This window comes from Manis pentadactyla, chromosome 1, assembly GCF_030020395.1.
Source record: "Manis pentadactyla isolate mManPen7 chromosome 1, mManPen7.hap1, whole genome shotgun sequence".
In the NCBI taxonomy this organism is placed as follows: domain Eukaryota; kingdom Metazoa; phylum Chordata; class Mammalia; order Pholidota; family Manidae; genus Manis; species Manis pentadactyla.
This window is the reverse complement of record NC_080019.1, coordinates 204,054,754-204,079,238: the sequence shown is the minus strand read 5'-3', so window position 1 is coordinate 204,079,238 and position 24,485 is coordinate 204,054,754. Positions and strand designations below refer to the sequence as shown.

Below are 24,485 nucleotides of genomic sequence, written 5' to 3'. Positions count from 1 at the left end.
TAGGAGGGCAAGGAAGTGCCCTGGTAGACACAATACCAAAAGAGAGAAGCGGAAAGAGGATAGAGCATGATGAGAAGAAGGATAAGGAACAGAAAAGGGCTTGAAGCTTCCTCTCACTAATGATCCAGACTTCAGTTTCCTTCATTCATCATTCATTCAGGTATGGCTGGACATAACGAATTAATTGCATACATATTCAAGTAGGTTCTAGGCACAAAGGAAGACCCCAAAGCTCCGAGAGCTGGGAGTTTATAGAATCAGAAAGGGGTAAAGTTGAAACAGTTAACCAACAATTCAAAGTAAGGCAGAGAACAAATACTACAAAATGCAGAGAATGGCGGGATCAGTGTGGAGTGGAGGGTATATGCAGAAAAAGCCTTGTAGAGAAGGTGGGAGTTAAACTAGACTTGAAGAGTTTAGAGATTGACAGGGTAACCTTTCGGAAAAAAAAAAAGAAAAGGAAACAACAACCTTAAAAATATACAGAAAAAGAAACAAAGATGGGAACCCAAGTAGGATTCCATTAATATGAAATATTCAGAATAGGCAATCCATAGAGATAGAAAGCAGATTAGTGATTGCCAGGGCCTGGGGGAAGGGGAAGGGGGAGTGACTGCTTAATGGGTACAGGATTTCCTTCTGAGGTGATTAAAATGTTTTGGAACCAGACAGAGATGATGGTTGCACAGCTTTAAGAATGTACTGACTTCATACCACTGAATCGTCCACTTTAAAATAGTTAATTATATTTTCCGTGAATTTTGCCTTCAAAAAAAAAAATGTTCAGGGCTTGAGATAGTTTCAGAGAAGAGGAAAAGAATTTCCATGGTAAGCAAATAAAGCCTGGAATAGTACATAAGCATGAATTTGGGGGGAACTTTGCAGAGTTCAACCCATTTGAAGTGGATATAGTACATGTATGTGAATAGGAATACAGTTGGAGATATAGATTTTAGGTAAGATGAGAAAAGGTCTGGAATGCAGGCAGAGTGTGGGTTTTTATCTTAAAAGGAGTGGTGAGATTCCAAGTCTTGGAGTGAGATGATTTAATCAGAAGATTAATTTGGCAGCAGTGTGCAGGGAAAGCAGTTAGAAGACTATCGTGAAATCTGGAGACAACATGAGGAGGCCCTGTAGGAATGAAGAGGAAGGGAAAATGTGAGTGACGATGTAAAGTAGGGTCTGGTACTCCAAGTACGGTCTAAGGACTAATACTGCTTAAAAACTCATAGTCACTGACTTGGCACAGGGTAAGTACAGATTTGAGGATAGGAATTTAAAAACTTTTATGTTGTCATGGCATTGAAGCACATGGAAAAGTATGGAATGAAAAGTTCTGATGAATGTATTGAAAAGAAAAATTCCTTTCCTTTGAAGTTAGAGCACCATGGCCCTAATGCACCAATTGACTGGACTTAACGGCTGAGTCCTGTAGGGCAATCAGGCATTTACTCATTTTTATTGCATGCTTACTATGTGTCACACACTCTGCTAGCCACTGGGACAACAGCAGTGAGCCAGACAGACTGGTCCCTTCCGTTATGGAGCATCTTGTGTCATAGACAGTCCTTTGTCAAAGGATTGCTAGAAATTAAAGGGATGCATAGTTCAGGTCAGTATAAGGACAGAATTCTAGTAACTACAGTTGTCCAACAGTGGGAAAGGCTGTGGGCTTTATCAGTAGAGAGATTCTTGCAGAATCTGAGTGGCCATCTGTCAATAAATCTTGTCTGATAGGAGAAATGACTTCTAAGATCCTTTCCAACACTAAGGAGTGATCCCCTAGACTCTAGTATTAACTCAGTAGAACATATTTCTTTCATAATGGACTATAGAGGAAGGCCAGTGTATGCCAAGTGTCTTGACATTTTCTTCAGAACTTGTAATTGCATTTTCCCAAATTTGAATGCAAATCCAATTTTAGACCTATCTGTACAGTTGGTTCACAGTTCTTGTCAAAGAAGGTACTGCTCTCTAATGCCTTCTTGGCCATCATTCATTTCCAATTTTAATATTTGTAGGAAGTTCCTCTTCCACGTGATGTTTGTCACAAGTAATGCCAGTTTCTGCAGAAGTGATTTACATAAGTCACAGTCATGCTGTTGATCTTTAAATCATTTGCTCTCATTCTGTGGTGTAACGTCATGGTTGAAAAAGACCAGGCGTGACTACCCACTTGGGGAAAGTCTTTGGGACTCCCATTTTAGTGTGGGTGAAAATCCAAATAACTTTTATCATTCAACTTACTTGACTTCATTATCACAAACTTCCAGCGGTTACTGCCAGTGTTTAGCCGCTAGATTATCACAGATTAACTGCACTTTGAAAGACCTGGAGGATTTTGACTCCTACAGGAATGATATCCTCACTATATTTGGGGGAAAGTTCAAGAATGCTTTAAGAAAGGGACTTTCTTTTCATAAGGATTATTTCAGTGCTTATGGAATCAGATGAAGAAAAAATGTTAGCTGCAGAAGAAAAAATTCATTTCACTTCATGTCTAGTGGAATAGTTTGTTAAAATAGCCCATTTACGTTGTGTTTTATTAAAACAGCTTGTATTTTTCATTTTAAAAAGGTGTGAAATGTTGACAAGTGCCTGTAACAAGGGCCTGGCATATAGTAGACACCTGATATTTATTAATAACTACATTTCATCAAATTTGGTGTGACAGTGGACAAAGCATTTCAAATAGAAAAATAGCATGAGTGTAGGTATGGAAATAGTGAAAACATTTAGGGAAAAGCAAAGAGAATTTCTTGAAGGTAATACTTATATGTCGTTACCAATATGAAAGCTGTTTGGCTAAATAGTTCTGATGGCTTCTTAATTTCTGCATAGTATTTAACATACCAGCAATGATGATTTCTGCTGCTTATGTACAAAGTGAATAGCTGAGTTTAATAAATACAATGAAAAGCTGTTTCCTCTGAACAATGAGGATTTCTGAGCCTCTCCTCACCTTCCCATCTTCTTTCCTTCCTTTTTCCCCCGTCCCCCTCAATCATTGCTTGAGCTCTAATTCTTTTTCCCACCTTTTTTCTTTGATTTGTGCTGTTTCCTATATTCTGTCTCTTTTTTCCTTCTTTTTTCTGTCTCTCTCCCTTCATTGGATTTCTTCCTTTTCTCCCTGTTTCCCAAGAATATCTCTGTCTTTGGTTAGGTCTCTAACTCCAATAACTGGAAATAAAATGTATTTTTCTCTACTAATCAAATGATGAAGTAGGAGTGTTTTTATTCTGAATTTAACATGAACAAAATGGGTTTTTTAAAAGATAGTTGACGTATAATAGTTTCCAGTCTATAACAGAGTGATCGACATTTGTGTACATCACGAAATGCTCACTGTGGTAGGCATGGTTGCCGTCTGTCACTTTACCAAGTTATTACAGTATTATTGACTATATTCCCTGTGCTGTACCTTTCATTCCTATTACTTATTTATTTTATAATTGGAAGTTTATACCTCTTAATCCCCTTCACCTATGTCACCCATACCTTCACTCCCATCCTCTCTAGCAACCACCAGTTTGTTCTCTGTATTTACAAGATGTGAAAAAAATGTTTGTGTGGCTCTCTCTGGGATGAAGTAAAATTGATTATCACTTATAAATGGATTTGGATTGGTTTTTTTTTTAAATTACTGCCTCACTGATCATCAGATTGGGAAAAGGTAGTCAGTTGACCTCGTAAATGCTAGTAAAAGCATAGCAGTTTGCTGAAATAGCCCCTGATTGTCTCTAAAAATCTTAATTTCTTTTTTCCAAACAGCACATATATCAAATATACCACATGATCCTTATGCATCTAGTTTTTTATTACATCTTCATGTATGCAGTTACACAAGAGCTGACACATTTGTCTGCTTTGTTCATTCTTTATCCCCAGTGCCTAGAACACGGCTAACAAGTATCAGATGCTCAACAACTCATTGTTACTTTTTATTTCGTCTCATTCTACTGCCTAATCCTAAATAGCTTCCATGAATTTTTGGAATAATATTACTCATTAGGATAACTTGGTTTCTAACTGATTTATAAGTGTACCTGTATGATTTCATATTTAGAGAATGCTTTCTTTCCATTCACTTTACCCTGTAGCCTGCCTAAGTTTAAATCCTTAGCCATAATGTTATTTAACCATCCATCTAAAGGGCTCTTCCATAATTATCTCAAGTATCAAAAAAAAAAATAATCTAGCTATTGATAGTAATAGTTAATATTTATTGAGCACTTGTTCTGAATGAGACTCTATTTTAAGGATATTATATACATTATCTCATTTTATTCTTCCTATACCCATGTAAAGTATGCACTGTTATCTCTATTAGGCAGGTGAAGAAACAAACAACAGAGAGATAAAAATAACTTCCCAGGTGATAAAACTAGGATTGAACCCAAGCAATCGGAACCCAGACACCCTATCTTACACTCTTTAGTAAAAGACTAATTGTCCAGTATTTAAATTGCCACAGAATGCGATGCCTACACCCCACCACCACCATTCCATATTTAACAATGAGATCCACACATGTATAACCTTATTCAGATGTAACCATGGATTAGATCTACCCTTTTAGTTGTTTTGTAAGTGATAAGCAACCTGAAGGTAGTTACTTTGTTAACTGTGACAGGGTAAATTATTTCACCAAATCTTTAACTTATATTCAGTAACTCCACTGTCACCTAAAACCAACCATTGCTAGGAGATTCTTCATTTCCATGTTTCTCTCATTCTTAAATTCCTCTTAATCCAAATAAAATCATTTTATTTTGTTATCCCAAAATACAGAGATCAATTTAAGAGCTAATTTAGTAATTGTAAAAATCTAGAAGAGGATGTAATTAGCCCATCTTGAGTCTGTCCTCTAATGGAATCAATTGGCTTTTTGAGGCGAGAGCAGAGGAGGTTGGTGAAACATCCACGTGTTTAGTTGGATGGGATAAAAATTAGTCACTTAGGAGTGTTTATATATGTCCACCTTGTCCCAATCCATGAGAGAATTTTCATTTGACAGTATAACACCCCTTACCCTTTTCCTTAGGAAAGTTGATTTTTACAAGGTCGGTTCCAGAGTTTTCATGATGAAGTCTTGGAGAATGGGTAGGCAGAGCCTGGATGTGAAAAGCTGGAGGAGATTTAAGTTGATATACCTAATCATGTGCTGAGAAGGAGAAGAGGGAGAGTATGAAGTCCCTGGGCTGGGAATGGAGAGAACATTTAATGGGAGGGTTTTGGTAAAGGAGACATTTTGGAGAGGATGATGTGTGAAAAAAGGGGAAGGTGGGAACAGGAACAGGAGAAGCATTGCTTGTGATTAGGAATTGAATCTTCTTTTCATGCGTTTTGAAAGACTGAGTAATGAAGGGAATTCCTTTTCATCTTGCAGAGAACAAGGAGTGGCCTCGTTACACGTTGAGTTGTGCTTTAAATCTTCAGAGAGAGCTCTATGGTGGGTGGTCAGTTTGGGTGATGTTGAGTCCTCAGTGCCTAAAGAACCTCAGGTAGGGTGTTCAAAAGAAGTTGGGGATACAGATTTAGAACTCTTGAGAGAAGAGCTGTGGCTACGGATAAAGAGTTGGGAGGTGTACGCAAGCAGATGTGTTTATGGGTAACAGTGAAACTGAGAAGGAACTTACAGAACACGTCAACCATAAAAGCTCAGCAAGAAAAGATACCAAGCAAAGGGACTGAAAGAGAGGTCATACAATAGGATAAGAGCTAGGAGAAACTGGTCTCCAAGCAGCTAAGGGACGAGATAGCCTTAATAGTAAAGGATGGACAAAATACCGGAAGTGTGCTGCAGCCAGCTCAGTTTGGCTTGTTAAAGACAGTTGTTAGATTTTCAGGATTTCTGTGAGCTGATTGTTATCCACAGATATTAAAAATGCAGTTGTATATACCTACCATTAAACCAGTTACATTAAAAACCAAGGTAACAAGCCACACACCAGCCACGTCACTCCCTGAGTATTCTACACTGTTGAAGTGTTCATGACGATTGTGTCTCTAAGGTGGGAATACCACATGATGTGGCACCAGCTCTTCTCAAGCCTGTGACATCACATTAGTAGCCTGAACTCAGTCATAGTGGGAGTATTTACACCATGGAAACTAGCAAATGCTACAAAGCAGAGCGTTCTTCCCTACAAGATGAGCCAGTTGTTAAACATTTACTAGCACACCTTTAGATAAATAGGATGAAAATCAAGGCAAGTCTAGTGGATTTAGCAAGAAGGAAATAGCTTGTAACTTTTGTTGAGTTTCAGTACAAAGGTGGATGCCAAAAACCACAGTAAAGTGGGCTGAGGAGTAAAATGAAGTGAAGAAACTAATGTTCAAAAAAGTTTGAGAATTGTTGAGTTAAATAGTTTAAAGAGATTGTTTTTGTTAATTTTTTTAAAGGCTTACAAAGTATATACAATGCTTCCATACTTCATTAATCTCTAAAAAGGGAAGAACATGTGCAAAATTTATTGTATGGTGGGACCTTTTCTTTTGGAAAATCATAAGGAATTAGTCATCTGTAGACCACATTTTGGGAATGCTGCTGTAGTATGTCCCAATTAAGATGATATTGGTTGTAAATTTGAAATGAATATTGTTAATTTTAAAGTTTCTTAGTTTTCTAAAGAAATATTGTCTAGAATAGATGTTAAGTTTTACTGAGTATTTTTTTGTGTGTATTTTTTTAGATAATCATCTGGTTTCTTTTAAGATTTGATCTAGTGCTATGACACATTCTTTGATATTCTAGTAGTAAATTTTCTTGGCCTTTTTGAGATAAATTTACCTCGATTATGGTGGTTTGTTCTTTTAGTAAACTATTGAATTTGTTCATTAGCATTTTATTTATAATTTTAAGTTGATAGTAATAAGTGGGACTGGTATTTTTCTCTTTGATCTTTGTTAGATTTTAATATCAATGTATTACTTTTGAAAAATTTTGTCACTGTATTTTTTCCTACTCATAAACAGTTTTGTAGCAAGAAAAGTATCTCTTGAAAGTTTGACAAAATTTATCTAGAAAATTTTCTCAGCCTAGAGCTTTATGGGGAAGCTATTTTTGGTAAGTTTTCAATTATTTCCATTGTTAATTATTTTTCTATTTCTTAGGTCAACTCACCATTTTATTATTTGAGGCAAATTAGTCTGAGCAAATTATCCTTTGACCTGCATTATTATCTACTTAGATTCTGGTAATCTAAGGGATATTAAAAATTTGAATGACTAGATATGAATAGTCTCTAACTAATATGGATTATGCTGAAATGTAAGGGCTTGCACGCTCTCTTTACAGCCATCTTCACTGGCTTACAGAGATGAGTAGAGGATTTATAATCCAATGATTGTAAGTCAGTCTGTATTTAACCGACCTGATAGAGAATGTGAAATAACTATAGTCCTTGATGTATATTGCCCCCAGAATGGATCTTGTGTCTGCCTTACTCTATTTTATGTCTAGACACTATACCTTCTGTGGTACAGTGCAATTCTGAATGGATACAGAAAGGAGATGCTGATCTTAGTCATGAGAAAAGATTTTGGGAAAGGTTATAGAATTCTGCCTTCCTCTGAAGGTTGCAGGAGCTGGGCCAATTTTCTGTTTGATCCAACTCTTAGGGCTACAAGCTAGGAATAGATTGCAGTTTCTAGGAATCTTTACTTTCTTCCTATTTACTTAATTCACATGTACTTCAAAGGGAAATTGGGGCAAGTGTCAAGGAAAGTTTATATGGTTTACCAGAGTCAACATTGTTTAATTTTTCAGGTAGAGATTTTGTTCAATTTTTTCTTTATTAATATTTTTTCCTTTGTTTTTCACATATGTAAGCCCTTGTCAGTTGACTTAAATGTAAAAAAAATCAAAGTGGCAATCCATTATAGATAACATTGTCTCTCATGTGTTATGCATGTTACGGATGATGAACAGTTGTGGGGCGGGCACTCGTTTCGTCTTTGACTGACAAATTAAGACAGTGTTTACATAAATTGCTACAATACAGATCAGCACTCAGTCAGAAAAAAAAACATGCAGGTTGAAAACACTGATACCTGAGCTCTTTCTTTAGAGGAATATGTTCCCTTCTGAAAATGAATTACTACTTTATTATTGATATTGAGTTGACATGAAGAGGCTTTCAATTTCAAAACAGAAGCACTAAATGTAAGAGAAACAGACAAATAATCAAGCAAAATAACACCAGCTGTAAATTCTTTCATATTAGGAATAACAAAATGGGAAAACATTTTCAATTCATGATCCTCTACTTTTATGCCATGCATTGGGTAATAGAATAGTTTTCCTAAATCCTAACTTTGTGATGGTGCAGCAGAAAAAAAAAAAAGTTAGAATTCTGCATAGGGTAGACTGTGCAGAACGTCGGGTCTGGATGCCGGGACTGTTAGGGCACTGGTGATAAGGCTTTTGGCATGAGATACTGTTTTGTCTTTACGGAATGTCCAGCTATTCTAGGATCCCTGAGCCCTTCATAAGAGCCAAGGATATGAATCCTAAGACCTTTGGCACATTTACTGAGATACTCTATTCTCTGGGTCTTCCTTTTAAAAGTCTCCATGTGGAATGTGCTGCATGTACTGACCCTAAAGGTTGTGACCATGACTGTGCTTTTACTTTGGGATTAATAGCCAATGTGGCATCTAGAATGAGGTTATATGTTTTGATAAATGTCATCTTTGCCATGTATAACTTCTATCCAACACCTGTCTTTCAAGGTTATTAATCCTTTTAACATCTAGTTTTTCCTAAGTCTGCACAATAATGTAGGTGTCATTGGTAATTTGACATAAAAGATAGATGAGATAAAGGACTTTAACTCATGATAAGCGACAGAAGTAGGAAAGGAGGTGAAGTGAATCGAGTAGTTGTCTCTTTAGAAGATATTCTCCAGTGAGTCAGTTGGTAGTCCGTTGACCCCTTCTAGAGAATACAAAAAATAAGCTCAGGAAAAACAAATGTTCAGAATGAAATCCTACAGAGAAAATTAATTTATTTGTGCTTGTACATTTTGGCAGCCTAGATTGTCTAAGAATTTTGAATATATGTGTATATTTAAAGTATTGTTTCTTCTTACTTGTTCAGATTTGAAAGAACCCAACTGCAAACCACAGATATACAAGAAGGCCGTTTTCTCAAGCAAGAGTCATCCTTTAACGGTCAGTAAACTCAATTTAATACGCTAAATTTGTATGTAAAAATACCTTTTTTAAAGACCATGCAAATTCTTCATAGTATTTTATAGTAAAATTTCTTAGAGAGCTTTTATTTTGACTATTGGAGTACTTTCTATTGTATAATTTACCATTTTGCTGAAGAGAACACAGTGATGTATTTGTCTAAGACAAAACAGAGATAAGAAAGTGACCTAGAAGCTGAGAAATAACTCAAGTCCTTAGAAACAAGTCTCAAGTACATTATTTTAGGTTCCTGTGATTCTAGAGAAAGTAGGTTCCATATCCAATACTCATGTATATATATTTTTGGTGGGGTGTTATAATTCAATACTAATTTATTTTATTGCTCAAACTGTTTGGCTCCAAATGGCCAAAACTAGAATAATTCAAGCAATAAAACAAACAAATATGGATTGTAGCTCCTCAAATAAAATATATATACCTGATTCCATACTGATATAAATGAATGACTGAATGAATAAATAAATAAATGGGAGGAGAACTTTTCCTTACAGAAGAATTTGAATCAGTAGATATAAGAGGGGTGGGGGAAATAGAAAATAGCCATCCTAACCAGAGAAATAATTGGTACAGGCAAGATCCACCAATAAATGCTAAAGTGAGTGGGTAAAAGTTGTAAGAAGTACAGTATGTGCACAGCCTCAGAGTAGCTCCCCCCAAATACTTATTAATTACAAAGGGAAAAATAGTAACTTTATAGTGGAGAATCCTGGCAGATACCACCTTAACCCAGCAATCAAAGTTAATATCAATAGTCGTAAGACATATTGAGCCCCTATACCCCTGATACTTTGTCCTAAAAAGGGCACATTATGCCTTTCATATTCTTCCCCCAAATCCATAACCTCAGTTGAATCATGAGAAAACTTCAGACAAACCTAAATAGAGAGACATTCTACAAAATACCTGACTAGAATTCTTCAACAGTGTTGGGGCATAAAAGACAACTAAGGACTGAGGAACTATACACTAAATATATGAAATTTTTTTGTATGTCAATTATACCTCAAATAAAGCTTTTTAAAGACCAAAACAAAAAACAGATGGAGGAATTACCCCAGATTTGTAGGAGAATCAGGAGACATGGCAACTAAATACATGGTAGGATCCTGGATCGGATCCTGGAACTGAGAAAAGGACATTCCGTGGGAAGACTGGTGTCATCCCAGTAAAGCAGTCGATAGTATGTATTAGTCTTGATCACTGTACTATGGTTGTAAAATGTTACCAGTAGGGGACGCTAGGCGAAAGGTACCTGGGAGCTCCTTCTACTATCTTTGCAACTTCTCTGGAAGCCTTATATGATTTTAAAATAAAACATTCTCTGCAAGTCATGTAAGAGTCACTAAATAATCACTCTCTTTAGATTTTCACTTACAGAATGAGTTTCTGTTTGTTTGCATATCATAGAGGGAAGCAGGTATCTTTTCATCCAAGATATTCCTTGAGCTGCATTCCTTAATCCTGTCCACATACACTGCCATCCCGACCTCCAAATTTGGTCTCCCCTTCAGCCAGTTGCTTCCTAGAAGATCTGTGAGTGGGAAAATTCCACAAGGCTCTGCCTCCTTGGGAACCACCTCTTGGCAAAGTTTTTAGTTGGTGACGCTTGATGTCTGATTTGAATGCTCAAACCAAAACTGTGAAAAACTACTTAATCTAATTAATCATCTCTTTCCACCAATTTTCGTTATCCAAGACCACATCTGGACAGGAATTTAGGAGTTTTAGAGTTAGAATAAGAAGTCTTATATTTGAATGGTGAAGACATGTGATGATCATATTGTCTGTAGGTGAAATGTAGTGGAATTCACTGAATACAGAGTACGAAGGGAGCTTTAATTCCTAAAAGAAATCAGTACCAGCGTTGTTCGCTCAGAAAATCAGTTTAACCTTAGAAAAACTTAAAGCCATTTAAAATCAAAAGGCCAAGGTCTTAAAAGATGGGGTAAAGGGCAGGTGTGTACTTTGGCATCTGAAAATGAGTGTTTCATCTGAATTTAAGCATTTGGGCATGAAAAATGAAACGCTAAACATTAGGAATTTTTCCCTGAAGATTTTTTTTTTTTTTTGCGGGCAGCATTCTTATGTGTTAAACCAATTCAGTAAACTATGCAAGTTAACACACTTTAGGTAGAACAAGAAAAAACAGAAGTTGTACAGTCACATTCAGAGACAGCAGGTAGAATGGTGGTTAACAGGAGCTGGGGGAGCAATGAATGGGGAGTTAGTCTTTAATAAGGGATAGAGTTTCAGTTTGAGAAGATGAAAAAGTTCTGGAGATGGTTGGTGGTGGCAGTAGTTGCACAACATTGTGAATGTACTTAATGCCACTGAACTGGACATTTAAAAATAGCTAAAATGGTAAATGTTTATGATATGAATATTTTAGCACACACACACATACAAAGTCAAAAAAAAGTAACAGAGGTCTTCAGCAGTTGTATTCCATTTCTTTGCCAGGGTGCCCAGATGTAAGGAGAATCTCTGCTTTGGAATTCATCCTTAAGAATCCTTCTTTTTTTTAATCTAGGGATGATTCTTTGGGCATCATTTACCAACTGGCAGTTCACATGGCCCCTGTGTCATGCATTGTGCAAGTAAAAAGAGACCTGGAGTAGAGTTGGAGTGGCCGGAGAGTCGCTGGTGGGGTTAATTTATAACCAAGACAAATGAATCTATAAAAAGAAGAAAAGCCCCATAAGAAATATGTTAACTGATGGTAAAGAAGAAAAAAAGGCTTTAGATAAAAGATATCTACACTTGTTTGGTCCCAGTGATTTTATGGCTGAGGAATTCAATTATAGGTGTACTGGGTGGAGCAAATCACAGTTCTGTAAATTACTAATAGGACACAACGATCTTTATCATTTTCTGTATGTGCTCACATGCAACGTTCGGTCCTGCCCTCTGTAAATAAACTCTCTGCCTGGCTCTCCTGCTCTGTGTGAACTCAGGGCTTCACGACTGGAACACAGATAATGTTTACTTTTAAAACGTTAAAGGCAGGAATATAGTATGTTTAGAAATAAAAGTAGGCAACAGGACAAATTACTTTTGCTTTTGAATTTTGGTTAGTGAGTTTGTTTCATTTTACATTAAATTCTTTTAAGACATTTTGATTACTGGAAAGCTCCGAAGATATTTTTAAAAATAAAAAGACCACACTTCAGCACCCATAAACAACTATCGATACTTCTGTGTAGTTTCTCCAGATCTTATTAATGTGTTTGCATTTTTGGCTTCCTAGCAGTTATGATAGGTGTAGCATTTTTGCTTCTTTCACTGTTAGGTTATCTACATCTTTCTTTCTTTCTACCTGACTTCCAGATGTGTTGTAACAACCGCACAACAGTCCATCTGGTGATAGCCTATAATTTACTAAGCCAGTTTGTAGGTGGCTTCTAGGTTGTTTTTTGTTTTTTTTTATTATACTGTGTATTTTTTAAAAATCACTTTCTTCAGATAAATTGGTGGAAGAGGAATTTGTATGTTAAACTAAGCAACGATACTACTCTTGCATTATTAGTTTCTGTGACATTGCAAACTGCTCTGAGGATATGTCAGTGGCAAAATGAACAAAAGTGTATCTCCACAGCATGTGTTTAAATGATATTTATACATTTAAATGTGTTATTGTTCTGTTGTGGCTTTGTGTGTGTGATAGTGGAATGAGGGTGCAGAGGGGATAATTTCACCAAGTTTAGGGATCCACATACTAAGGGGTTTTGGTGTGTTTTTTTGTTTGTTGTGTGTGTGTGTGTATTTTGGTTTTTTTGTTTGTTTATTTTGGGGAGACTGGTTAGGAAAAAGCCTTCTTAATTGCAGGGAAGTTGCAGATTATTCCCTGAGGCTACTATGTTAAATTTAAATAAAAAGGAAAAGATTGTGCTGTAGGTCCTTTTTGGCCTTGAACTTCTAGTTGTTAGAAAGGAATTAATTGCTTTTGAAAATGCAAGTGTGACAAAATAGGGCTTCCAGAGATTTGTTTAAAAATAAATCAGTTTCTCAAAAAATATTTATTTAAATCAAATATTTTAAGTTTTTAGTTTGAATATTTGAGGATAATAACAATTTTAGAGTGAAGATACAATAAAAAATATTAAGATACAAAATTACATGGTTAAAATGTATTCCAGTGCATAGGAAAAAGATGACAGGTGCTTGTCTTTCCTTTTCATTTTAAACTTTATTTGAGGTTAAGTGGTACAGTTAATGACATGAAATAGGGATTACAGCTTTTAACTACAACATCATATTGTACTTTACATATCAAATAAGTAACGTAATAACAATAAAAATCATTTTAACCAAAAAATTTACCTATAATCTTAACATCCTTATTCAAACTATTTTAATTTCTACAAATTGCCTTCCAGTTCTTAATACATATCCACACTTCCATTTTTATATGTCTACCTAGTATTTGAGAAAGTAAACACTTTGCTATCCCTGGCCCTCAATGTCTATAAAATTAAGGGATTGTGATAAATGATTTCTAAATTCTCTTTCCATTCAAAAACAGTGTTTGAAAACCTAGCTGTGTTTAAATATTTTCTGAAAAAAGTGTAGAAGTCAATCACAGTTGAGTTAAAATGTTGAGTCACAGCTGTAAAATGTTGAGGGTTAATTCCTAAAACTTAAACCTGACAGAAAGACTTCTGTGATAAAGAGATGATGAATTAACAGTTTTTTTAAAACTGCAGAATGCACGGTAGGGGGAGGGGTTTGATTATTTGAGATTCTTGAGTACTCATTTAAATAAAGCAGTGCTCTCAAGTAGTAATTTTAACAAAACCTACTGTACAAATGTCTGATAAGGATACAAGAAAACTTTTGACAATCCTTAATTTTCATTGATAGTCTGCACTTTCATTCTCAGAAGAGCAAAAAATTTTAAATCTTTTCATAATCTCTTAACTTGATTACTTAAAGTTACTTTTCATTAACTAACACTATATAAAATGATTAATTTTGACATCTACTTAGGCTAGTTAGGAAAAATATACATGCCTTCACTGTCTCCACTTCTACAATTTTGTTTAACTTTTTAAAAAGTGGCAGTTATGCGCCCACAGTCCTAGCTGTAGCATGCTTGATTCTTTTCTAGGGATGCTTCCAATAACTCATATGTTATATATGAGTTAACATATCACATGCATAAATTCTATACAGTATCACATAGTAAGAGCACAATAATTAGAAGCCACTTTTATTTCATGTAACATAAAGTGAAGCAACTGTGATCTCATTCATTTTAGTCTAGGTTTTTTGTTTTTCTTTTACACTTACAAACTTCAGTCCAGATCTTGTGATCTGAAATCATTTAAATTACTAAAAGTTTGATATTTTTAACCTTTTATACTCCCAGTAGACAGGACATAGGAAATCTAGTGACGTGACATCTTTAATAATCTTTAGAAGTCATAAGACTTGGTAGCTGGGACAAGAAACAATTAGGTATAAATTTCAGGGAAATACCATAATGACATGACTTTTATTTTTCTTTTGTTAGCAAGCCACGTGGCTTTCCTCTCAAACCCAAGGAGTACGTAGCAGGGTCTCCTTTTATGATTTCAGTTTAGTCTGCATCACAGAAATATATGGTTCCCTAAGTTCACTCACTATAATTTGTGATTACTATTTTTCTTATCTGCGAAGGAAGTACAGCAGCTCCCACTGGGGAAATACCATGTTAGGTCTATCCTAAAATAAGAAATTGAAGGGAAAGGTCACATCCTAATAACTTGTGCAAATCTGAATTCCCATGTAACTTTAAAATTATTTTGTAGGAGTGGAGTATTAACAATGTGTCCTTGAACTTCTTCCAGATAGTGTCATAAAATTGAGAGTACTTTTCCATACAGAAGTAACAATTGAAGTATAAATACAATTGACAAGACCTAAAATTTTTTTTAGCACTCTGTTTTGGATATCCAGATAAACCTAGCATGACTATTAAACCACAAAATAAATTTGTTACTTCCACTAGAGATATAAGATGTATCATTCAGGTAGTATTATAATAATTATATACAAATGAAAATGACCTTTACTATTACTCAACTTTTTAACCAATACTGACCTCCCGGTGTACTTTAGAAGACCTCTGCCTGTGTAATTTCAGAGAAAGTTGCTACTTTAGGAGTCAGGACACCCGGATTATAGTCTCTCCTGTTCTGTTAATTGGCAATCTCTTACAAATTTAGGACCTCAATTTCCTTATCTAGCAAGTGGGGGATGTTTATTGTGAGGATCAAGTAAGATCAAATATTATAAAGGACTTAGAAAAATTTTACAGAATGATATATCTTTAAAGCCTTAATAATTACTGCCTTTAATTTTTACTGTTTCCAAATGAAGAAATCAAAATACACAGAGGACCCGGTAACTTACTTTCTCCCACTCAAGCTTATAGTCACTAGGACATCCTAATCAGGCCTTGCTTCACTGGCCAAATACAAGTCATTCTTCAAAAGGATGGGATTTGAGTGTCTCCATCTTGCTAAGCACACAGGTATTACATTTATTGTCATCAGGATTGATTGTTTTCTAACACCTACTGATCTTTTTTGAGGCTGCGTTGCTGGAAATGTGTCTTGAGTATTTATTTATTGCTTTAAGGAAATGTGGGTCTTTATTTCTTAGTCTCTACTTTCTTTATTACGAATTAAAGCAGAGCTGAGGGCAGTTGTTGCCTTTGGGCCTCCTGCTATTTCTTTCCTTGATGGTAATTATGTGTTTTCCGAAATGTGAGCATTTGTAGGAACATAGCTGGCTGCCCTACCTGCTGGGACCCATTCTGTAGCAAGAGCCATTTGTTGAAATTACTTAGATATTTCTGCCTTTAGTTACTTCAGATTCAGGCCCCACAATAATATATTGTCACACAAAAAGAGAAAAATGTAAAATAATTTGTTTAAATGCTTACTATGTGATATAAGTTCAAAGAATCTCTGCAACTATTCAATATCCTTAAAAAATATCTTTGTTCAGGAAAAGCATTAAGCTTCTTCATCGTGTGTGTGCATTTTCTAAACTTTATGCACCAACATGAAAAAGGGGAGATATAAACAGATCTATACCCTACCACATTCACCAGAAAAGGTACTTACTGGGAACAAGCGCAGTTTAAAAAATGCAACGCCTCTGAGTCTGACAAAGTAGACCAAGTTCCTTTAAATTCACATCTTTTTAAGAATGACCAACCTGGGACAAGTGGTGGCTGGAATGCACTGGAGTGACTTGACTTTCACTCAGAATGATTACAACATAATAGATACAAAAAGTGTTGCCAGTTTGTATTCTCCATATATGGGATATCTGGAACTATTTTATCTATCAGACATTGAAATAAAAGTAATAGCAAGTAAAAGCCTAAAAGGAATCTATTCCTTGCACACTTACGCTCCCTGGTGCCAAATGTGGTGGGGGGAGAATATCATTCTATACAGTAGCCTCCTCATTGCTCCTACTATAATTTGTTTGTCAGCCTTTTTATTTCCATTGTTTTAGTTCTGATCTTCCTTATTCCTCACCTGAGTTAATGCAAATTGTCTGGCTCAGCAATCCAACATTTCCATTTCATCCTCCAAGTTGACAGAGTTATTTTTCCAAAGCACTGTGTTTACATTTTGCTCCCCTTTCAGGGCGCATTAGAGACTTTCTGGTTACCCTCAAGCAGCACCCCCTCCAACTTACTGGTCATAGTATTGTATTTGCTACCACAATATGGTTCAGCTCCAGCGGTCTGCGCAGTGCTCCTCTCAGAGCACAGGGTTCTTGACTGGAAGGTACCAATTGTATTATTGATTTTATAGTTAGTTTTATGATGTGAGCTTGAGAACAGAGACTACTTCTAGGTATCTTTCAGTGTTTAACCCAGTTCCCAGCAACTATTATGCAAGTAATAAAATTATAATATAATTGAAATTAAATGAGTCAGACAAGATTTATTTCTACTAACTAAACATGGTATTATCTGCAGTCTTGCCTAAATATTATCTTATAATTTACCAATCAGAGATGCAAAGTGTGGTACAAAATTGAATTCTTTTAAGAAAATAGTTTCTCTGATGTGTATTTACAATTTTGTAGATTTAACCTTTGCATTGGATTTTTATTTTTTATTTTTTTTTGCAAATGTTGAAAATGAATCCATAAAAGCACCTCAATATTGTCAACTACTTTTCACATGTTTAATTTGGGGATGAGGAATATCAGTTCACAGACAGGTTCTAGTCTTCCAGCTTTCTATGTCATTTGAAGCAGGGCCTGTAAGTCAGGTAAAATTATTTGTACTGAGATTTTTTTGGTTCCTGTTTGTATGCATTCTTTATTAACCAAGTATTTATTGAACTACTTTTATATATCAAGCCCTGTTCCAGACAGAATGGAGTTATGAACTATTTTTTCCTTGCTCATAGTCTTGTTTCAAAGATAATACTTACACATATGATATGAAAGAATTAAATAACAGACCTGGGCAGTGTGTGATCAAGAAGAACCACGTAGTAAAAGTTGATAGGAGAAAACACATATGCAGAGCTGGGACAGTTAGTAATTGTTTCATAAGGTAGTTGCAGCTTAGCTGAACCCTGAAAGCAAGGATATGGGTTCATGAAAAGGATGGAGTCAAGCATGTTATACATGGGGTGCATCCCAGGGAAGGAATTTCAAGACAGCCCTGGGCAAGTTGTGCTCAAGAATCAGTGGGAGGCTCGCGGCAGAAAGGAAAGGACTGCCCTTGGCAGGACACAGAGGCCACAGAGGAGGAACTTGGACTCTGTCTGGAGGCATGGGGGAACTTGAAGATTTGGGGACAGGGAAGTGGCATGACAACAGTTCTGTTTGGAAGGGACAAGCAAGAGAGATATTTTGATAACTTACAAGATCTGGTGACTGAATAAAAAATAAAGAGGATGAAAGAAAAGGAAGAGTCTAAAATGAACTTTTGACTGATGTATGGAGAGATGGAGGTTTCAGAGAAATACGGAAGAGGGACTCTGGTTTGGGGGAAGAAATGTAAGCTTGGTTTTAGACTTGTTGAGCCTGAGGTGAGGGAGGAATAGCTGAGTAGAGACACCTAGAGAGATGTGAAGATACGGCACCGACCCTCATTTCAGAGGTCAGAGCTAGACACGTTGATTTAGATGCCATTAGCTTAGTGTACAGAATGTATGAAAACTGAGGTCTTAAGAAACAACAAGCAGGTGATGCTTAAAAGAGGAATCCAAGAGAGTGGAAAGAGTAGTATAATCAATGCCAAAGAAGAGTTTTAAGAAAAGGGAAGGAAAACAATACTTAGTACCTTAGTACCTCTTATGTACCTAGCATTGTGTTACTAGCTGTACGTAATTTTATTTAGTCCACAATAACCCTGTAAAGTAGGAATTACGATTATCCCTATTTTATAGTGAAGAAAGTAAAGTTTAGCATGGTTTGATTACTTGCCTGAGGGGTGCCCTGCCAGTACAAGGTGGAAACTGGATTGAAACTGAGATCCTCTGACCTCCAAACTCACATATTTTTTTACTGAAGTGTTGTAAAGAGGTAATGAAAAGTCAAGAATAATGAAAAAAGGAGCAGTGCTATTAACAGTTACAAGGAGATTTTTGTTTAAAATGCTAGCTTAACATCTTACTACGCTGATGGACAGTGACTGTAATGGGGTATGTGGTGGGGACTTGATGGAGGGAGTCTAGTAACCATATTGGTGCTCATGTAATTGTGCATTAATGATACCAAAATAAAAATAAAAATAAATGCTTGCTTAAGTATAGTGGTGGGAATGAATATTTCGGGGAGCTTAGATAGTAACAGGTAGTGTGTGAGTGGAGGGGGAGGAGTTTAGACCATGAGAACTGGCAGCAAAGAGGACAGTTTGCTACTGGAGCAGTTGAATCCAGGAAAGTAGTGAAGAGTGCACGATGGTGGAAAGGGAGGGAACAGTACAGGAGGGAGGTCTGAATAGACATTAAAAAGAGACGGAACCTATGAGAAAAGCCTGCTTCCCCTATGTGTGGAAGAAGGTATGATGAGGTTAATGTGATGACTCTCCCAGCAGAGATAAGAGTGAGGGTAAATGAGAAAGGTGCCAGATAAATGTAGATTTATGGAAGCACCAGCTGTGTAAGGTACTCCAGTTATATCTCACTTGGAAGAAAGCTCATAGAAATGAAGACACGGCAGCTAGGTGACCTTAATCAAGTCACCTTCCCTCTTCCAGCCTCTGATTCCCCCATACACTGAACAGGTTAGATTAGAAATATTGACCTTTAAGGACCCTTCCAATGCTTTATTTCAGTGCATTGTGGAATGGGACAACCTTAATATGTTCACACACGTGGCAATTATAGAGCTTTATGTAGCAAAGGCATTTGCAGAAATAACTAAATTAAAGATACAAAGGCAATTTTTAGAATTTTAAGTGCACAGGTCACAATTTCTGGATGTATTCCTTTTCCCCATTATGAAACTTAGTAACGTGTCAATGTATTACTAAGCTCTTGAAGGCAATGTATTAGTAAACTCTTGAAGGCAAGGACCTATCCTATTCTCCATGTGTCCTCAGTACCAAGCATAATGCCCGATACTTAATAACTACTCAATAAATATTTATTAAATGAATAAAAGTTGAATTTCAAAAAGTCACCAATAAAGAGGCTTCATTTACTTTTTCCATACTTTTTCTCCTACTTAATCTCTCTTCTCCATCTCTTCCATGACAATTCAGGAACAGTTTGATTATGTCAAGACAGTTGCTTTTCACGTTCTGCCTTGTTTTTGTATCAGGTTAATTATATTTTCTTTTGGTTGCTATGTTGACTTTTTGTAAAAAGGGAACTATACTGGGGAATTGGCTGACAGCTAATGGAAATGTTAGGATTTTTCAAAATTATATTTTGTATTAACTTAAAAATTGATTAATAGTTTCCTATCTTTTGTTCATTTAAATTGTATCAAGAATGTTTCTTTTATTAAAAGAAACTTTTACATTATGGAGGAAAAATGGTTTAGGAGAAAAGAAATCATTTAAGAACAAGTTGAGTGATGCTAGTGTAAGTAGAAAAAAAAAAGCCACAAGAAGTCATCCAAATTTAGTAACATTTCCCATCCTAAACACATGATTTCAGTTGTCCCTGGGCTAGCTAAAGGTTACAAAATGTCACCATATTACCATTTACTTCCTTATGAGTTCTTGCTACCTCCCCAAATATGGTAGATGGAGTTGTAAAAAACCTGAAGTATGACACTATAGCTTATTATACTTTTAGTTAGAAGTATTCTGCCAAAATGAGCTGAGAACTAGAGGAAATGGACTTGAATTTATAGCTGTCCAGTGGTACAGAATAACTTTTTTTCCAGACCACTCGAACAGCAAGCCAATTTGTAACTTCAGTGCTTCACATGGTGGAAAAGTTACAGCTGTAACAAAATCAACAGAGACATCTCTGGTTAATGTTCTTAAATGAGAAAATTGAGTACAACAATATTTTTCCAAATACATGTTTTTATATACTTTATACTACTTTCCAGAATATTACCAAATTTGCTTCATGCTATTTTGGGAGTCACTGATTCTTCTCATCTTTCTGATAAAGGATTAGAGCCAGAGTTGACATTTCATTGTTAGCAGACTTTATTTTCAGTGACCTGGTGATCTGAAGATGTGCTTTGTCTTTCGTTTACAAGCTTGCAGACTGGTATTAGTCTTGCCTTCCCCTGAGATGGAGATTGACAGTATTTCTTGTTTCCATGGAATATACAAAAATGCAGACTTTAATAAATGGCTGTTTGATCCTTGGGTAGTAACTAAAATGTTGATCAAGACAAAACTGAATGTGCAGAGAAAGCTGTATAATGATCCTGGATTTTGAGTCAAGATAACCTAATGATAAGCATCAGCCATCCTGTAAAACTATGCATTTTAAGGAAGAGATTGATTAATTTTTAAATTTCTCCCTTAAAAGTTTAATTTTAAAGATGTATTTTTTCAAAATACACACTCCCACAGTATTATTTTTAAAGAGTGGCCAATTTGCCATGACATATGTACAACTTAGGTCAAAAGAGGTTGTCTTGTAATTCAAAATATGAGAGGTAGAGTGAAAGGAGTCAAGTGGTAAAAGAGAAGAAAGCTGGACACTTTAGCCCAGTTTGTTTCTTCCTCTTTGGACTGCTGTTGGCTTTATTTTAGCTGTTTTATTTGCCTGCCCATAGGCAGTTGTTACCACTTCTGCTACAACCTTCTGTACTTGGAGAGCTAGAACCACCTATAAATCAGCAGTCTGAGTGGAATCCTGGCAGATGAAGTCTCAGGCAGGAAATGAGCATTTTGTTTATATTTAGATAATTTGAGAGCCTGGCCTGTGGGCATTCGGCAAGAAGTGCAATAAAGAGAAGTCTGAAAGACAGAATATTTATTATGAATAGATGTTACCTCTCTCCACTAAGAAGTTTAATTCCAAGCAGCCTGAGAAAAACTCAAGATGGTATGTCTTTCAACTTACTCGGCAAGCATTCTGAGAGTGAGGACCCCAACGGGAGCAAGGTGACAGCTGGCACGAGTGGCCTGAGACCCGGAGCCTGAAGCGGTAGTCAGAGGGATAACTGTTCCACAGTACAGTTGAGTTACATTTGGGGAAGTCCTTTGAAACACACATTCATGGCACAAAAGAGGCATTAAAATCCCAGGGTTTTTCAGCCAAGAATGGCACTGCTTCTGTTAGAACTGCTCCTCGGGTTGAAAACTAAAGCAAACAAAATGAACAAATAAAAATAATTCTTTAATGTCTAAATGACGTTGACCTTGTCTGTTCTCCCTCACAAAGCGTGTGTACTGAAAGATAAAAATCAGAAGAAATAATATCAAGTTCTTCTGTTAGACCCTGCTGTGGAGGGACAGCTGTGCTCTGATTTTTATCTCCTTGATTCTGATAGTCATTTCATCACTTATTATCAGCTCCACTAGAAGGGGATACAAAGGATAGTAAGAAATCAGACTGTTTAGATTTGTAGTTCAAGTGTTATCCTTGAGGCCTGTAACATTCATCAGTAAGGTCAATGAATAATTAACCTGAGCCATAGAATTAGAGTTTGTACTGTTTGATAGGCATAAACCAGGTCTGGAGACCTCCATAACTCCAGAATAAGCAGGTGGACTGGGTGATTAGTCATAAAACTTGTTACTGCTAATTCTTGAGACTCTTAAGTATAGAGTAAGTTTTCCTATTAAAACTATGTGTCGTGTATTTTATATTTCTATTATTAGCATTACTAACAGTTTAGCTATTGAGATGTCCAACAAGTAAATCATCAACTGCCCATCTTCTCTCACTTTTTTTTATTGTGATAAAATACATGTTGCATTAAATTTGCCATTTTAGCCATTTTGAAGTACATAATTCAGTGACATTAATTATATTCAGAAGGTTGTGCAACCATCAGCCCTATCTATATCCAAAACTTTTTCATCATCCCAAACAGAAATGCTGTGCCCATCAAACACTAACTCCCCACTCTCTACCCCTCAGTCTCTCATTGCCCCTATTGTGCTCCTTGTCTCTATTAATTTGCCTATTCCAGTTATTTCAGCTAGGTGGGATCATACAATATTTGTCCTTTGGTGTCTGGCTTATTTCCCTTAGTGTTTTCAAAGTGCGTCCATGTTGTGGCATGTGTCAGAACTGCATTCCTTTTTATGGCTAAATAATATTCCATTGTGTATGTAAACCACATTTTGTTTATCCATGCATCTGCTGATAGACACTTATACAAATAATGCTGCAATGAATATTCTAGTGTTCCAGTGTCTGAGTCCCTGTTTTCACTTCTTTTGGGTACAGACCTAGGAGTGGAGTTATTGGCTAATATGATGATTCTGTGTTAACTTTTTGAGGAAAACTGCCAATCTGTTTTTCCACAGCTACTAAACTAGTTTAAATTCCCACCAGCAGTGCATGGGGGTCCCAATTCCACATCCTCCCCAACACTTATCATTTTCCATATTTTTTATTATAGCCATCCTGGTAGGTGTGAAGTGCTATTTTATTATGGTTTTGATTTACTTTTCTCTAATGGCTAAAGATGTTGAGCATCTTTTCATGTGCTTGTATCTGTATGTCCTTGGAAAAATGTCTTTTCAAGTCCTTTGTCCAATTTTTTAATTGGGCTGTTTGCCTTTTGCCTTTTTATTGTTCTCTTACTTTTTAATTCATGTTCTCACATACTTTCCCATATGATCAAAAAGATCATTCCATATGAGCCCAGGGAAATGCTTTCTTTCAGCCTCTCATTGCCACCTATGTTTACTTAAGGTCAAATGCTTTTCATCCTGTGGCCAAAAATCAGCACCTGAGAATCTGTCTCTCTTCAAATGAAAGAATTTTTCTGGATGCCTTTTGCTGCAGAATTCCTTGTATTCTCTCCCAGATCTCAGTTTAATGAGCCCATGCGTAGGGCATGATTCATTAAGAAGTACTCTGAAAAATAAACATCCATTTTCTTAAAATGATGAAATTTTAGACTTGGAAAATTAAACTGGTATCTACAGTCCTGGGGATCTGCAAATGTATTCTTGGGCTCTGAGAGTTTTGGAATTAAAAAATGTGTTTTTATATCAATAATAATCTAACAGACCTTTGTAAAGCCTACTTTTCACAATTCAAGGACATTCTAATGGCTCCTTCTATCAGTTTTCTCAGCCTGGGGTTACAGGACCTCTGGAGAGGCTGAGGAACACAACCTTGGCAGGTCTGCAAGATTTTTTTCTTCCTTTAAAAAGGACCCACACATTAGTGAAGCTTAAGAAACTCTGCTTAAATCCAGCTTCTTTCCTTTTACTGAGGAGGCCTAGAGAGGTTAAGAGACTTGCCAGAATAACACAGCAAGTTAATAAAACCAACCAACAACCAACTGAAATCCTCTAAGGCTCCGTTCAGTGTTCTTTGAGCTACTGTGTGGATTCTGCAGTGATCATGTCTTCACTGAGCTTATAAGGTAGTGGGGAAAGCAGAAATGGACACGTAATAACTAAAATGATGATGCTGTGTGGGAGGAAAAGGGTAAAATGAATGGTGTAGAATGATAACAGCGTGGTTTAACCTAGTCTGACAGTTTGGGGAAGTGATTTTTAGGCTGACAACCACAGAGAACAGGACTTAGCTTATGAGAGCCAGGAGAGGAATAATGTTACGCACAGGGGAGACAGTATGTGCGGGGGCTCTGAGATGGGCAAAAGCATAGCTTACTTGCTGACTTACATGAGA

The 24,485-nt window shown here is 36.2% G+C and overlaps 1 protein-coding gene across 4 annotated transcripts in view; it reads left to right on the top strand.

Moving 5' to 3' along the window:
* PPARG (peroxisome proliferator activated receptor gamma) overlaps nt 1-24,485 on the top strand; it is a 119,359-nt gene that overhangs the window by 12,581 nt on the left and 82,293 nt on the right. For all 4 annotated transcript variants that reach the window (XM_036911388.2, XM_036911391.2, XM_036911390.2 and 1 more), the window contains exon 2: nt 9,104-9,177. The gene's annotated coding sequence lies outside the window, so the exon portion shown is untranslated. The remainder of the gene's footprint in view (nt 1-9,103; nt 9,178-24,485) is intronic.